This window comes from Fukomys damarensis, unplaced genomic scaffold (genome assembly GCF_012274545.1).
Source record: "Fukomys damarensis isolate Sample0158 unplaced genomic scaffold, DMR_v1.0_HiC HiC_scaffold_14, whole genome shotgun sequence".
Taxonomy (NCBI): domain Eukaryota; kingdom Metazoa; phylum Chordata; class Mammalia; order Rodentia; family Bathyergidae; genus Fukomys; species Fukomys damarensis.
In genome coordinates, this window is record NW_022900926.1 from 53,760,493 (window position 1) to 53,777,383 (window position 16,891).

At 34.4% G+C, this 16,891-nt stretch overlaps 1 protein-coding gene across 1 annotated transcript in view; it reads right to left on the reverse strand.

Annotated features, from left to right (window-relative positions):
• Positions 1-16,891, reverse strand: part of Rngtt (RNA guanylyltransferase and 5'-phosphatase) — a 265,607-nt gene that overhangs the window by 63,798 nt on the left and 184,918 nt on the right. The window lies entirely within an intron of this gene.

Sequence of the window (16,891 nt, forward strand, 5' to 3'; positions counted from 1 at the left end):
ATTAATATGTATTAATCCTCTGTGGAGGTGTAGCTAGTTTTGATGGCATGCAAAAGACTCTGGGTTTAATCCCCAGAGCCACAAAAAATAAAGTAAAAAACAAAAAACTTTAAAAATGTTTGTCTCTTTCATCTCATACCCAATTGATTAGCAAATCCTGTTAGTTCTACTAATGAAATAGATCCCCAATATTGTGCTATTATCTTAGCCCAAATTATGTTTATCTCTTGCTTGATCACTGAAAAGCCTGTCTCCTTTAAGACACAGTCTACCACCCTACAGGATTCTTTCAAAACATAATTTTATGACAATAGCTCAAGCATACTTTTTTTGGGGGGGCAGTAAAACTGAACCTAGGACCTTCACACTTAGTTATTATCATCTCTAGCCTTTTATATTTTGTTTTGACACAGTCTTGCTAAATTGCTAACTTTCACAGACTGGGTTTAAACTTTCAATCCTCCTGCCTCTGCCTTCCAAAGTACTGGTACTGTAGATGTGTGTCACTACTCTGGCCGTGACAATCCTCTTAATATCCTGATCATTCTCCCAGCTTTCACTTTTCCCCTACAAATTCTATCCAGCAATTTAAGTGACTGTTTTAAAACATAAGTCAGCTCACATCAATCTTAAAATCCTCCAAATGTGTCACATCTCTGGAGTAAAATGTAAAGTATTTTAAAATAAACTACAAAATCTATCCATTTCTCAGCTTTACCACTTGCTCATTCTGTTATCCTGGTGCCTGCCATCCTTTAAAATGTGACAAGTAAACACTCTTCCTAGGACCTTTTGCCTTCTGTTTCCTCTGGATGATGCATGGCGTGGTTCCGAACTTCACTTTTTTCAGATTTCTGCTTACTGTCACCTTATTAATAAGACCCTCCCTGAAAATATTTTATAAAACAAGATCCCAAATCCGTTGCCCTCACTCCACTTTTCTCTGTGAAACTTAAATGCAGTGGATACACTATTTACTTTGTACTTAAGTGGCTTCTCCTCTAGAATATACACCACAAGAAGGTACAGGCTTTATTTTATGCACTGCTCCATCTTCAGCACCCTAAAATAGTGCCCACCTCATAGGAACAAATAAATGCTGATTGAATAGAAGCAGAAATGGGTTACTTATATAATCTTACTCTTCCCTTGTCAGAAAGTATTTAGATTACTTATAATATTTCATAACTGCATTTGATTGACAGTTATCAGATACCTCTTATGGCTTGTGTCTAGATAACACCCAAAGCCTCATGCAGTCATAGGTGGAGCTTTTTCAGAGGTGGCAGGATCTAGAATGCGTGATGCTGGGATTGATTCATGGTGCAATGATAGGCTCAAGGGCCCTAGGGTTAAAGAGTGTGAGTGCTTCCCACCCTCAGGAGTCTGGATAAGATAAAAGGGCAGAAAGACACTGTTAAGGTCCCTTGTTGCCCTGCTACCTTCTGTCCCTCATTAAGTGTCGCCCCTCTGCCATGTGTCACCCTGACTTGGAGCCAGCCGAATATGGACTGAAACCTCTACAAACTGCGTGTTAAATAATCCTTTCCTCCTTTTTGGGGGGTATTAGGTATTTTGTCTGAGCAATGAGAAAGATAATTAAGACAACACCTATTTAAATATTCACTTATGAATAATTTTAGAAACACACTTTAAAAATCACCAAGAATCTATCACATAAATCATTGTACCATAACCTATTTATGATACTTTTAAATATCAAATTGGTATACTGAGGTTTGTCAAGCCCTTATCAAATGACAGCCACTGAAATACCTGTTATTAAAATGACACGACTACTCAAAACAGAAAAATTAATTCCTTTAAAGAAGAGCAATTCCATTAAATATAATACTGACAAATTAACCTTAACTTGGCATTGAGAAGTTTTCACAAAATGGTAGCTACAAACTAGTTAGGCAATTTATAATGAAGCATTAATAATCATTTATATTTTGCTCCATCAATTAACAAAATGATTAGTACATCTTAATCAAGACAAATTTTAAATATAAAAACTAATTTAAAAGATGGCACCAGAAACCAACAGCCTGCCTTATTGACCTTCCAGCAAAAGTAGTTCCTCTAGAAATAAGATTTAACTGTGAAGAAAATAAAAAGTATATTCTCTAGGGTGGGAGTTCTTAACTCAAGAGTTCATAAATAGGTATCAGAGAAGATTCCTAAACCACCAAATATTTCACATCACTCTGAGTATGTGTGTTCCTTCTTTTTGACTGCGGAGTGGGCACAGATCCTGAGTTTTCATCTCTAAAGAATATACTATCTAGAAAAAAAAAATTGAAAACGATTACACTTGGTTTTTATGCTTTCAATAAATGACAAGTCTCCCACATGGAAAGGCAGAAAAAAATGGAAAGGCTAAGTACTCAATTAATGTCTCAAACTCAGCAAATTATCCAAGGTTATTAATGTCAATGCCACATTCCCAACCTGTGACACTATGTGTACAGTAAACTTGAATGAAGTTGGCAATATTTCACAGTAAGAGGCATTCAATGAAAAGGATAAACTACATACCTAACCACTCTCTAATTTTATTAAAAGTCATTAGTGATGTAACTGACAGTAGGCTTATTTAAAAACACTAAATGCTCCTCCCTGTTAAGTTCACCACCTCCCAGAAAAACCGAGTACTTAATGTGAAACAAAAGTCTCCAATGTTAAGAAACTTAGCTTAATTTTTAAACCCTGTTCAGTAGAAAAGACAAAAGGTCATAATTTCAGTCTCAAAATTTCAAAGTTCTTTCCAGAAGATATTGCATAATTACATCAATAATAAAAATGTATACTATACACTAGGACCCATTCTTCACAGTGTACCTTTCCACAGTTTCAGCTACCCAATCAACTTCAGTCTGAAAATATTAAATAGAAAATTACAGAAATAAACAATTCATTAGTTTAAAACTGCAAGCCAATCTAAATACTGTGATGAAATCTTGCGCCAAATTGTTCAGTTCAACAAATCCATATTACCCAGTTATTAGTCACTTAGTAGCCATCTCAGTTATCAGACAGACTGTCAAAGCAGGAATCAGTGCCTATATTCAAGTAACCTCTATACAGCAGCCTAACAGTAAGTCACAATCCTACATCATTCAACTTTGTATCATTTTATAATTTAAAAAAGGTGAGTACAGTACTGTAAGACATTTTTAGAGACAGCAAGAATGAAAGAGATAGCACACATTGATAACTTTTATTACAGTATATTGTTATACTTGTTAGATTTTATTGTTGTTGCTGTTCATCTCTTACTTTGCCTAATTTATATATTATGCTTTATCCTCAGGAGTACACATAGGAAAAAATAGCAGAGAAAGGGTTTGGCATTATCTGAGGCTTCATTCATCTAACTGGAGGGTTTTGGAATATATCCCTTGTAAATAAGTTGGGACTACTGTAAAAGGTCATGTATAATAAATATAAATTGTATACAAAAAATCTAATATAAAATAAATAACCATGCTTATAGGATTAGATATGTAAGGGATCACTTTTTAGGCAAAATTCCAAATATACTTTTTCTCTCTTTGAGCCCTCTAAAACAATCTTTAAAATATCTATAATAAAATACTTGTCATATCAAAGGGCACTATATTATATAGAAAATAAAAGTATCTCTAACACAAAAGTGATAACCATAGAAACACTATCTAAAGAGCCCTGAGCAAGACAGATAAACTGTGATTAATCCATAAATCTCACCTTTATTTCCATCAATCATTTCACTATAGTTAAAGTAATAATAGGCTAAGAAGTATAGTTGGTTTCCTGAAATTAAGAAACACATTTTACAAAAAAGACTTTCTTCCCCTTAAAAGTTTGCTATTCTGCAGTTACAAACTGTGGGATCCAAGAAACAATACCTCTGTCCTCCAAGACTTCCACTCAATTTTTTTATATCTGTATATGCAATTCATTTTAAGGAATAAGGATAGGGGTTGGGCCCTATAGTGACTATTTTTCCCCAGAAATAAATTTTCCATGGTTGAACTGTTTTGGGGGAGTGGGTTGAGACAGATTCTCTCTATGTAGTTGAGACTGACCTGGAACTCACCATGTAACCCATGCTGGTCTCAAATTCACAGCAATCCTTCTGCCTCAGCCTCCCAAGTGCTGGGATTATAGGCATGCGCCACCATGCCCGGCTCGCATGGTTGAACTTTTTAAATACACATCAGATCAATGATGCCTTTTATGATATGTGAAGCTTGAAAATGTAAAAGGTCTGGTAGCAAGGTAGGCTTTGCCAATAAAAAAGATACCACGATGATAAGAATGAAATCTTTAAGGAATTCTTAATGCTACCTAAGAATATGGAACCAGGTGACAGATCTTTCCTAGCAATTTTGCTACATATACTCCAAATAGAGCAGGCAATATAAAACATTTTTCTAATCAAGTTTGATCTCATAAATGATACAATTATTTTCAGTAAAAGAAGAGACTGTTCTTCACAATAGTATAAGTATTATTTCTACTGCCCTTTATGCATCAACAGAATTTGTTGGGTAGAAATCTGCACAAGAAAGGAGAACCCAGTGACTGTCTCAGTAGATTCTTCTGGTTCAAAAGCTTGATTATTATTATTACTATTATTATTGTTGTTGTTGTTGTTGTTATTATATTATTGTTATTTTGAGACACAGTCTTGCTATGTGTTCAGGCTGACCTTGAACTCACAACAATCCTCCTGCCTCAGCCTTCTGAGTGCTGGGATTGCAGATGTGTACAATCATGCTCAGTATTATGTATATCTTTAAAATTCTGTCAAATGTTATGGCCAATAAAAATATTTTTAGAATACCAAGTAATCACAGCTCTGAAAAACACTAGGGATTCTATCTGGCAAATATAGGATGCAACAGATCCATCTTGTGTCTACTATCTTTGTACTCTGTTAAGGGTTGGCTGGCTGTACCAGAAAGGAATAAATCATGTATCTGGGAAGAGTGTATTATGTAGCTTTAACCAGGCTGGATCCATAAATCACAGAGCGATTTCAACAAATGATTAAAATTATTATAGTACATTCTATATGACTTTTTAGATAAATGCAGGGCAGGTCCTAGGATTTTTATTTTTTCAGGCAAATAGTTAAGAAACGTTTCTTAGAAAATATTTAAACAGTTCTCTGAAATATGGTGCTGCATACTAGGTCAATTCCTGATATCACTTTTCCTAATTCCTCTTGATGGTAGTTCCTTTCCAATCATGACAAATACTATTACTATTACAAATACTCAAAGACTCTGTTGTTCAGAATATTTTGTTTTAGTGAAAGACAACACAAAATCAAAATCTACAACTGAATTATGTACACAGGAGAAAGACTATACCAGGGAAGAGCTCAGACCAGGGAGAAAAGGGACAAGAAGATGAAGGTAGCTTCCTAGCTTGTGCAATCCACAAGCATTCTTTTCTATGTCACCGTGACAAAACATCTTTCAATTTGTGCGTGTGTGTGTGTGTACATGTGTATGCACTTCAGTGAGTCCAGGAAAGGTTCTGAAGCCATCTTAGCTATTGCTAGTTGCATAGTTACTTCACTGGCCATTATTCCAAGGGTAACAAGCCCTGCTTTCATAAGATTACCCCTAAACTTAAGAAAACGTATTTCCGCAGATATATCTCTCTCCTCTTTTCTCTCTGTTGCAAGATATTATACAATGTCAGATCTCAGCTTTGACCATGATGGCTCCAGCTCCAGCTTTTAGACTTTAGACTTTAGTGTGGTGTCTACCTTTTACGTAGCCTGTTAGTGCTGGTGCTTTCTGGAACCTGTTGCCACTCTGGTCCTTCTTCAGCTCCTCTCTGGCACTCAGTGTTGTAGTAAGATTTCAGTTACTGAAGGTAGTATTTCAGAATTTTTCTGTCTTCTAAAAATGGAATTTTTGCAGTTTCTTTTCTTTTTCTAGATGGCATATATGTTTTACGGTAGGAAAAAGGAAGACTTTTCATGTTAAATTATAAGCTTCAGATTTTGACAATAACGTGAAGCAGCCCGAAGACTTGCTCTGAAGAAAGAAATCTGAAAGATGTCTAGACCTCATAGTTCACTTTTTTAAAGCATATGGGACTAAATTATTTCTATCTACTTAATGAGTAACTTGCCAATATCTGTAACCTCTAGAGAAAGAAAGATGAAATATTGATATATATTTATCTTTAAATATTATGAAGATTAGAAAGAAGACAATCATATGCTGGGACACTAGCAACTTCTAAAGTAAACTGAAGCTGAATGGGTGGGGAAAATATAAAGAAGGAAAATGATGTGACCTCTGGGAAGACACTGGAGTGGAGAACAGCAAAGAAAAAAAACCGCTGCAAGATTTGGAGTCCAAATGCCAGAATATGGCAACACGAGGGAGAGAAAAAAAGGGAAGAGGGTCTCCAGGACCCAGGAAGGATCTGAAGCAAGAACTAAAGCCCATGAGAAAAGTGAAAAGAAAGACTTCAATGAAGAAGGAGGTGGCAAGCAGCACTTACTCCCTTATCTGTGACTGTGTGGGAAAGGCAGCTCAAACCTTCAGAAGCATAGCGACTACTGGTGACCCCAGAGGCCTTCACAGAGCAACAAACCAGTAGAATGGAGCAGGACACACAGGGGGCGACAGAGACTGGTATATTATTTGGGGTCAGACATTTTCTAAGAGACTGTGAATGGCCAGTAGCCATCTCGGAGAGGGGTTGACTGAGCTCGGAACCGAGAGCAGCTGTGGGCTGGCTCCATCAGGGTGAGGTAGAACCCAGTTCAAATTCGTAGGAGGTCAAGAAGCCAATTTCAAGCCAGCAAGAGGCAAATGATGAGTTGCAGGCTAAAAGGTGGGGGGGTTGTTCTAGCCTCACAACCAGAAAACAGCCTGAGCTTCAGAACTAAAGGTACAGGCTTGCTTGGATTGTCCACTACACCCTGCCATAAAGCTATGGCTGGCTTATTGGGATTAATCAACACAGGTCTAACTCTGCCCACTATGTCTACCAGTGAAAGTAGAGACAAGACTTGAAGTGGACTTTTTTTTTCTTATTTTCTTCTTCTTTTGTTGTTTTTGTTTTCTTTTTTCTGGATTGTTGGTTCTTATTTTTATTTAAGTATAAACATTGTTTCTAGGTTACTGTTGTTGATCTTTTCTGTTCTTGATTTTATTTCCTTCTCTCTCTCTCCAATCTTCTTCACCAGTTTTCCAAAGTTTGTGTAATCTTGCTTTGTCCTCCAACTTTGTTTCTAATCTCTTTCTCTTCTTCTGTTTCTCTATTTTCTTCCCCCAATTCCTTTTAAATTTTTTTCCCTGAGGATAAAAATCTCCATTCTGAGGCCATATTTATAGTATACAATTTTCTGCTTTGTTTTAGCTTTTGTCATACAACCACAAATCTAGTTCATAGAGTTAAAGGTGGAAATTGTTACTGCAGTTTTTTTTCTAAGCTGTGTTTGATGCTATTTTTATTGCTGACTGTATTACTTTAGCAAAGGTGACATTAACTGTTCTAACCAGTTGTTGTTCCTGGTAAAACAAGACTGAGATTGCCTAAGAGTGAAAGACAACACTGTAGGCTAGTTCCAAAGAACCAGGGACTAGGCCAAATAGGCAGCAACTTCCATCCCAAAAAGACTCAATAGCCAAAAGCTAGCTACAACTGGAAGACACTTTTGAGATTGTTCTGAGAAGTAGGATTCTAAATACTAGCAATAAAGTTATCTGCCATAAGTAGTTTATGAGCAGGAATTAAACAAAACAAAAACAACAAAAATGAGAAGGCATTAAAGCAATATGTAACCCCAAATTTCCACCTCACCAAAGGCAAACCAAGGGGACAATGAGGTATAACTATGTGAAAGCCACCCACATAGATTCTCTTAAGTGGTAACAATGGAAAAAACAAAGGAGATGAATGAGGTTCTAAAAAAAAAAAAAAAAAATCAAATCGGAAATAGTTTCTCAGACAACTACAGAGATGGTGACCATAACGAAAGACATGGGTAGTGACTCTCAAGAAAATATGGATTTAACAAAAAAAAAAAAACACAAGAGCTTAGGAAAATGATGGAAACCATGAATGCCCAACATAGAAAAGAAATGGAATTCATAAAACCACTCAAATAGATATACAAGAAATTTAAAATTCCATTCAAAGTATATGCAGCAGAATGAACCAATATGAGGACAGAATATCAGATACAGAAGATAAGATGGCAGCTACTAATCATGAAAATAAAGATTTCTTAAAAATAGCAAGGGACTATGAAAAAATCAATCCAACAGCTAATACAAAGAATAATAATATAAGACTGATTAGAGTCAAAGAAAAAGAAGGAAGTAGTACAAACAACATAAAAAAACCTCTTCACAGAAGTATTGGCAAAAACTCCCCAAGCAGGGAAAAAGAATTTGACATACAGATAATTGAGGAATACAGAACTCCAATTAGCCATGATTAAAAAAACAAAACAAAACAAAAAACAACCAACCTTACATTAAGGCATATAATAGTTAAGATTCCAGAAATTCAAGACAAGAACAGAACATTAAAAGCTGTTAGAGAAAAGAAACAAATCACCTATAAAGGAAAGCCCATCAGGATTGCAGCAGATTTCTTAATACAAATCCTCTGAATACCAAACCAGCACTACAAGCAATTCTAAACAAGATCCTAGAAAAAGACAATGAAGGCAACAACACCATGAGGCCCAACAGAGCAAATCAAATAGGCAAGGCAAGAAATTAAAAGGAGAAGGTAAAAAAGTAAAAAGAGTCAACAAAAGGCCAATAACATGTCAATAATAAGTCAGTACATATCAGTTATAACCAGCAATGTCAATGGCCTCAATTCAGCAATCAAGAGAAACAGACTGGCAAAATGGAGTAAGAAGCAAAATCCAACAATATGTTGTACACAACAAGCACACCCAGTGCAAAAAGAAGCCCATAGACTGAAAGTGAAAAGACAGAAAACAATTCTCCTTGTGACAGGAGCCCAGAAAAAAAACAGGGGTAGCAATCTTATTTGCAGACAAAGTAAATTTCAAACCAAAACTGATTCTAGTATTATTGATGTAGGACGGTACTGTATCATACCTCTATGAATGTAAAATATCTTGTACCTGCTTTATGATACATAGTAGGGACCGTGCTTTATCAGAGCTACATTTAATGATATTACTCTAGAATGTTCTCTTTCCAGATGATGATTAAGATGCTAATAAAAAAAATGGTGCCAGGTACCACAACAGCAACAGAACTTTGCTGTTTTCTGAATATTATTCTCTTTGTTATTTGTTTTGTTTTGTTTTAATGGAATGTGCTATAATTTTGCTCAGATGACTGCAGAACCTGGAAAAGCTGTTGCTGCTATTGATGCATAACATACTGCTATTATTGGTCTTTTTATATAAATATAAATATATATATACATATATATATATATATATAAATTGAATTTTGGGAAACTTTAACGGTGCTGCCAACTTTGGAAAAAGTCATCCCAATTTACTGTGTTGAGTTGGCATTGTACAGAAATGGACAGCCATATTGGTCTAGAAATGTTAATTTATTTTTATTTTTATTTTTTTTCCATGTGTACAGGGGTAACACATCGTACTAAATATGTAAGGTCATATCTACGTGGGTTTGATTACAGAAACTAATAAAGTATTCTCTAAATAATGAAAAAAAGAATAAGATAAGACTATAAGAGCGAGAAGCAATTTAAATATGTTCAGGGACCATTTTCATCTCCAGAATTAAGGATTATTTTAATGTTACATCATTGCCTTTTCTCTTTTACTTTCCTTTTTAGTTTTATTTTAGGATTCCCTATTTTTAATGTTCATACAGAGATTTCTTTAACTGAAATACCGAATAGTTTCTTTGGTGTGAAAAACTATAATAGTACACAGGATCCTAATGAGATAATTAATAATTTGAAATAGGAAGTAAAGGGCTAAAGGTGTAGGGAAAGTGAGAAGGGTGGGGGAAAGGTAACAAGGGAGAGGAAAAAAAATATGAGAAACTGAAAAAATGGAAATAAAGTGTTTGTAAATGGGGAGGGGAGGAGGGGGTGAGGGGAGGGCAGGGACAAGGGGGAAAAATGAGAATCAAGACCTATTATGTAAAGGTACAGAATCCCAATGATGAATGTAACTGTACTGTATACCTAGACTGTACCAATAAACTCAATAAAAAGAAAAAAAAATACAAATCCTCAAGTCAAGGAAAGCTTGGACTGAAATATTTCAATCCCTAAAAGAAAACAACCTCAAACTCAGATTGATCTACCCATGAAACTATCTTTCAGAATTGATGCAGAAGTAACATACTTCCATGACAAAGATCCCCTTAAGAAATTAATTACCACCAAACCAGCACTCCAAAATGTTCTAAACCCAGAAAAACGCAGGGGTAGCTATTCTATTTGCAGACAAAGTGGATTTCAAGGCAAAACTCATTAAGAGAGACAAAGAAATTCACTAGATCTTTGTAATGGGAACAATCCAAGAAGAGATAACAATCATAAATAAATATATATATATATATATATGCCAAATATTAATGCACCCAACTATATAACACAAATATTAATGGACATGAAAACCAAACAAGCACTAATACAATTGCAATGGGGGACATCAATACCCCATTGTCACAAATAGGTTAACTAGACAAAAAAGTCAACAAAGAAATATCAGAACTGAAAGAAACTTTTAAACAAAAGGAATTAGTAGATGTCTACAGTGTTCCACCTCACAATATCAGAATACACATTCTTCTCAGCTGCACATGAGGCATTCTCCAAAACAGACACATATTAGCTCACAGAACATGCTTATGTAAATGCAAAGGAACTGCATATTATCAGACCATAGTGCAATGAAATTGGAAATCAATGGCAAAAGAAACAAGAACTGCATAAACACACAGAAATTAAACCACTTCCTCTTGAACAACCAATGTTCATAGAATAAAAGAAATGAGATGTTTTTGATAATGAAATCCAGTAGCATAGCTTGAAACAAAATCAACACTCAAAAATCAATAGCAATTCTACACACAACAAACTCACTGAGAGGGCAATTGGGGAAATAACACTCTTCACAATAGCATCTAAAAAAAAAAAATCCCTAGGAATGAATCCATCAAAGGAAGTAAATGACCTTTACATGGAAAACTACAATGCTCTGAAAAAGGATATCAAAGAGGCTATCAGAAAATGGAAAGATGGCCCTTGTTCTTAGGTAGCAAGAACCAATAGAGTGAAAATGGCCATACTTCCAAAACTGTTACACTGATTTAATGCAATTCTGATCAAAATACCAATGATGTATCTCACAGAATTGGAGAAAACAATTCTAAAATTCATTTGGAACCAGAAGAGACCTAGAATAGCAACAGCAATTCTGGGAAACAAAAGCAAGGCATGGGCAACACAATACCTGATTTGAAATTATACTACAAAACTGTCTAAAAAATAGCATGGTACTGGCAAGAAGCCCAGACTCAAGTATCAGTGGAACAGACTAGAAGATGCAGAAACAACAACTCTAAGCACATTTAGCCACCTTATCTTTGACAAAGGAGCCAAAACCTATCACTGGAATAAAGGTAACTTCTTTAATAAATGGTGGTGGAAAAACTGGCTTTCCACATGCTGAAGATTAAAACTAGACCTATATCTTTTACCATATACTAAACTCAAATCAAAACAGATCAAAGATCTAAATATTAAAACAGAAACACTATATCTATTGGAAGAAAAAATAGGTAAAACTTTTGAATATATTGGTGTAGGCAAAGACTTTATGAACAAAACCCCAATCATTCATGAAATAGCATAAAGGATCAACAACTGGGATCTCATATTATTAAAAGGCTTTTGCACAGCAAAAGAAACCACCAACAGAGTGAAGAGGCAACCTACAGCGTAGGAAAAAATTTTGCCAACTGTTGCTTGGACAAAGGACTAACAAAGGAATAATATATAGAAAATATAAAGAACAACAACAAAAAAATCAGATCCTCCAAAATGTAAAGACCTGACACAAAAATGGGCATCTGAAATGAATAATTGACACTTCTCAGATGAAGCAGAAATTGCAAATGTTCAACATCACTGGTCACTCAAGAGATGCAAATTAAAAAACACTGAGATTCCATCTCACTACAGAAAGAATAGCTTTTATCAAGAAATCAACAAATAACAAATGCTGGCAGGGCTGTGGGGAAAAAGGAACACTTTTCTACTGTTGGTGGGAGTGTAGACTGGTACAATCACTGTGGAAATCAGTGTGGAGATGCCTCAAAAAACTAAAACTAGAGGATTCAGCTATTCCCTTTCTTGGTAGCTTCCAAAAGAATTAAAAGTATCATACCACAGCAATATAAGTACACCCATGTTTATAGTGGCACAGTACATAATAGCTAAATCTTGGAAACAGCTTAAATATCCATCAACTGACAAACAGATAAAGAAGTTGTGTTTTTTTAAAAAATATACAGTGGAGTACTACTGAGTCATAAAGGATAAGCTTGAGACATTTCTAGCTTAATAGATGCACCCTGAGACCATACTCTTAAGTGATATAAATCAGATACACATATTTAAATACCACATTGTTTTTTCTGGTGTAAGAAACTGAAAGTGGAAACAAGGACCAAATATATAATAGATATTGAGAAAAGGGAAGAAAATGTTGAAAGAAGGGGAATGAGGGAGAGGTAAGGGGAAAAGGAAAAGGGACAAAAAGACAATAGAAGGAAAAAAATGGAAATAAAGCTTTTGTAAATAAAGAAGGGAAGAGGAGAAGGGAATGGGAAAAAGAAGAAAGACATATCATGTACAGGTACAATTTCCCTATGATGAATCTTATCATTAGGTATATCTAAAATGTATCAATAAGTTTTTGACTTCAAAAAAAAAGGCAAAAGAGGCCAAGACAGGTACAACACCTGAGCAGTTCCTAGAACATATCTAAGCTGTGGTTATCCAATTCAAATACAGGATCGTGTGTATTAGTGTGGTCAAACAGTGTTGTGCATAAATGTAAGCTACATGTACATACTTATGAAGCAGCACAATGAAAATCAGAAAAAGGATAGAATCAATGTATTTTCACCTACCTGAATATTCCAAAACATCATCAATTCCACATGAAGATTATTCATGAAATATTCTACAGTTCCTTTTTTTGTGTAAAGTATTCAAAATCTTGTATTTTAGACTTACAGCACATTTTGTATCCGGCCAGCAATAGCCATCCACAGCTAGTAGCTACCATATTGGAGAGTACAAACTTGGAGTAAAAAAAAATATTTGTTCATTCAGGGATATGACCTGAACAAAAATTCTCAAAAAACATGAATAAACAAAGAAGAAATTCGATTGTACCTCAATGTATAATCTATTATACCCATTACAGCTAGCAGAAAAACTTGCTAATTTACTGCCTGCCTTCAAGAAAACTACTTAAGAAACTAGGATGAAACAGAGCTGTGCTGCCAAAACCTATCACGTGACACCAGTCAGATTAAGTTAAGAGTATGGAGACACTATACAGTAAGAAATCCTATTGAGCCGAGAGGTTATACTCTTCTTGTGGAAAGATTCTATTGTAATCTCATATTTCTCTAATTTAAATCAAATCAAATAATCTTGTCATTCATGCATCTTGAATTTTCATGATCTATATGATATACATACATCAAAAACTTAGTTTAGTTTAAAAGCTAACAATTTTAACCAAATTTTACAGTCAGCTTGCTATTTCTCTATAAGACGTTTTTCTTATTCAATCTTGTACTGTTACAAAAATGAGCATATTGCAAAGTAGAAGTTACACTAGATACTGTAAATAGCATATTGTTTATACACAAATGAATGAAAATTGCTTGGTGATTTTTTGGAAAGTTTTTGTTTGTTTTCTTTCAGTAATGCTAAGTGCACTATCTGTTATGTATTTATAATAAACAATTTGCTAAGTAAGTTTCAATACAAAAGTAATTTCTATTCAGTCTGTGTCATAGCACAGCCAGACTTCCCAAAAGAGTTTGATCTAAAAATAACGACATTTTATTATACCCATTTATTTAAATGCACAGTATGTTGTCTAAAGGTGTATTAGTAACATTTCTCATTGTTATGACACAGACTTGATATCCACAACTAAAGAAGAACAAAATTCACTTGGCTCACAGTTTCAGGGGCTTCAGTACATGGTCAGCTGGATCCAAAGCAGAAAGATGATGTTAGAAGGGCATGGCTGAGCAAAGCTACTTAGCTCATGGCAGCCAGGTAGCAGATCAGGGGAATAGTACCAGAGAGGAAGGGGCAAGAAACCAGACCCAGGTCATGATTCTGTGACCCAGTCAGAAGTACATACTTCAAAGTATTCTCCACCAATCCCCCAGGGAGATTCCAAAGCCAATCAAGCTGACACCCTAAATGCCACAAAGGATACAATTATTGTCTTTATTTGCCTCAAAAAAGGCAACAAAGTATAAGCAATTCAAAGGTGACACATATTAAAATGGGCTTTTATTAAATTCTGCATTTTAATTATCCTTCAGAACTTTTATAAGCATAGTATCTTAGACTCTTCTCTTTTTTAAATACTGCCTTATAACCACATTGATCTAAATAATTAAGTACAATCTGTCCTAACTACTGATAAGTAGAGATCTCCACAAAATAAATGATCCCTAAAAAGATACATTTTCACTGAAAAATAAATGTACAGTAATTTGTATTTTCTAATTTTATGTACATATAAGAAAAACAAAATGACATCAACTAAAAAAACTTTTAGTTCTTTTAAAAAGGTGTACATTCTCTTTTTGTGCAAGAAAAGAATTACACAGGCCTCTGAAGATTAAAAATAAAGAAACATATCCCAGGGATTTAGCTCAGTGGTTCCACCACCTGCCTCATAAGCACAAAGTCCCAAGTTCAATCACTGGTACCAAAAAAAAAAAAATGAAACATATTTCACAGCGAATTTTAAAGTTATTCTTACTAAATGATTATTGCTTAAAATTAAAGTAATATTTTAAGTGTTTTCCAGAGTGGATTATAAATCCTTTCTAATGATACAATATATTTTCAAATATAAACAATTACACTTTACTTCATCATTTCTAACTTTAAACAGGAAATCCAGTCTTATTTTTGAGTCATTAGAAACAAGTTTAGTCTTTTAAAATCCAGGCTTTAAATATTCTGTAAAGTAAGTCCAAACCACTAATATTTCATTCAAATTAATCCCTAATGCTTCACTTTTTAATGATAGCATTGACATTTAAAATTTTGCTTTCTAATAATCATCGATTTAAGAGTATATACTGCCAGGTGTGGTGGCACATACCTGTAATCCCAGCACTCAGGAGGCAGAGGCAGGAGGATCACTGTGAGTTTGAGACCAACCTGGGCTACATAGTGAGTTCTAGTTCAGTCTGAACTACATAGTGAGACCCTGTCTCAAAAAACCAAAAAAAAGAAAAAAAAAAAAACAAAAACAAAACACCGGGTATATACTGAAGGAGGCTAAAGCACAGCTCAGCTGTAGAGCACCTGCCTAACATGTGCAAGGCCTTGGGTTTAATAGCCAGCACCATGAAAGAAAAGCAGACAGAGAGAGAGGAAGAAAGGGGGGAAATATATTCTACAAACTTGGTTATTTTTAATTTTTTAATAATTGTACCCTATTAATTATTTAGAAATACCTAAAGCAACATTACCAAAAGCTAGATATGCCTACAGAGCTTAGCCCCAGTGCTATATACTCTTGCAGAATTTAGCTCTAATACTGATGATCTATGGAATCAAGTCTATATATTCAAACACACGTTCTAAGCAATGTAGTTACAAGTCCAGTAACACCTTGTAACATACTGTATTGCTGGTTCTGTATTAATGAACTAATCTTTGGGTACTACTTTATAGACTCAGTTCATGTACATTATTTCTCACTTAGTCTACATAACAATTATATGCAATTATGCTTAACGAACTCTAATGTATCAACTTGCTGGGGATAACTATTAATTCAGTACATCTTAATTAACAGACTTCAGGTAATATGTTCATCTCCATTTGCACGGAGTCTATCTTTACCACCAAGGAGTTCAAATCAATTTTGTTTTACACAACAAAAATACTTAAGCTATAGCAACCATGCTTATAAAATCTACCTGGGTAAATCATGAAAAGCACAGGTAATAGCACTATTCATTGATTCATCTTTTTTTTTTTTAGTACCTTCTGTGTGGTGGGCATTGTTGTGACTGGACTGGATATCTAAATGATATTTTACTGGAATGGAATTTACATTTATAAGTAAACATAATCTATTTCTACATTTATTTTTACCACAAGAAAATAAAAGATTTCTGGGGAAATGAAATCTTAAAAATTCAACCAGATAAAGTAAACTATATAATTTGACAGTCCAAGACAGGCAATCTGGAATAGAAACAAACTCAACACATGCATATTAAAGGACCAAATATCAGATAGAAATCACATTTTGATCTTTCTTCAGGAAACTAAATTTTATGCAAAATGTTTTTGACATTAAGCAAGGTGAGGGTTAAGTAAACACTGTAATACCAGACAAAACACAATAAAAGCTAATTACACAAAAACTGTAAGATTTCAAAGGTAGAAAGAATTGGTTTAGACTTAGGGAACAAAATTCATAATAATTTGGTTTCAATATATGCCTTCCAAATTTTACATAAGTGAGATATGGTCTTTAATTTTTAAATTTCTTCAGTGTTACTCAAACTGGGTCACTTTAAAGAACTATTATCTATGTTTATTTGATATTGACTAGAATTTTAACAATGGAGTACAAAAGGAGAATCATCTA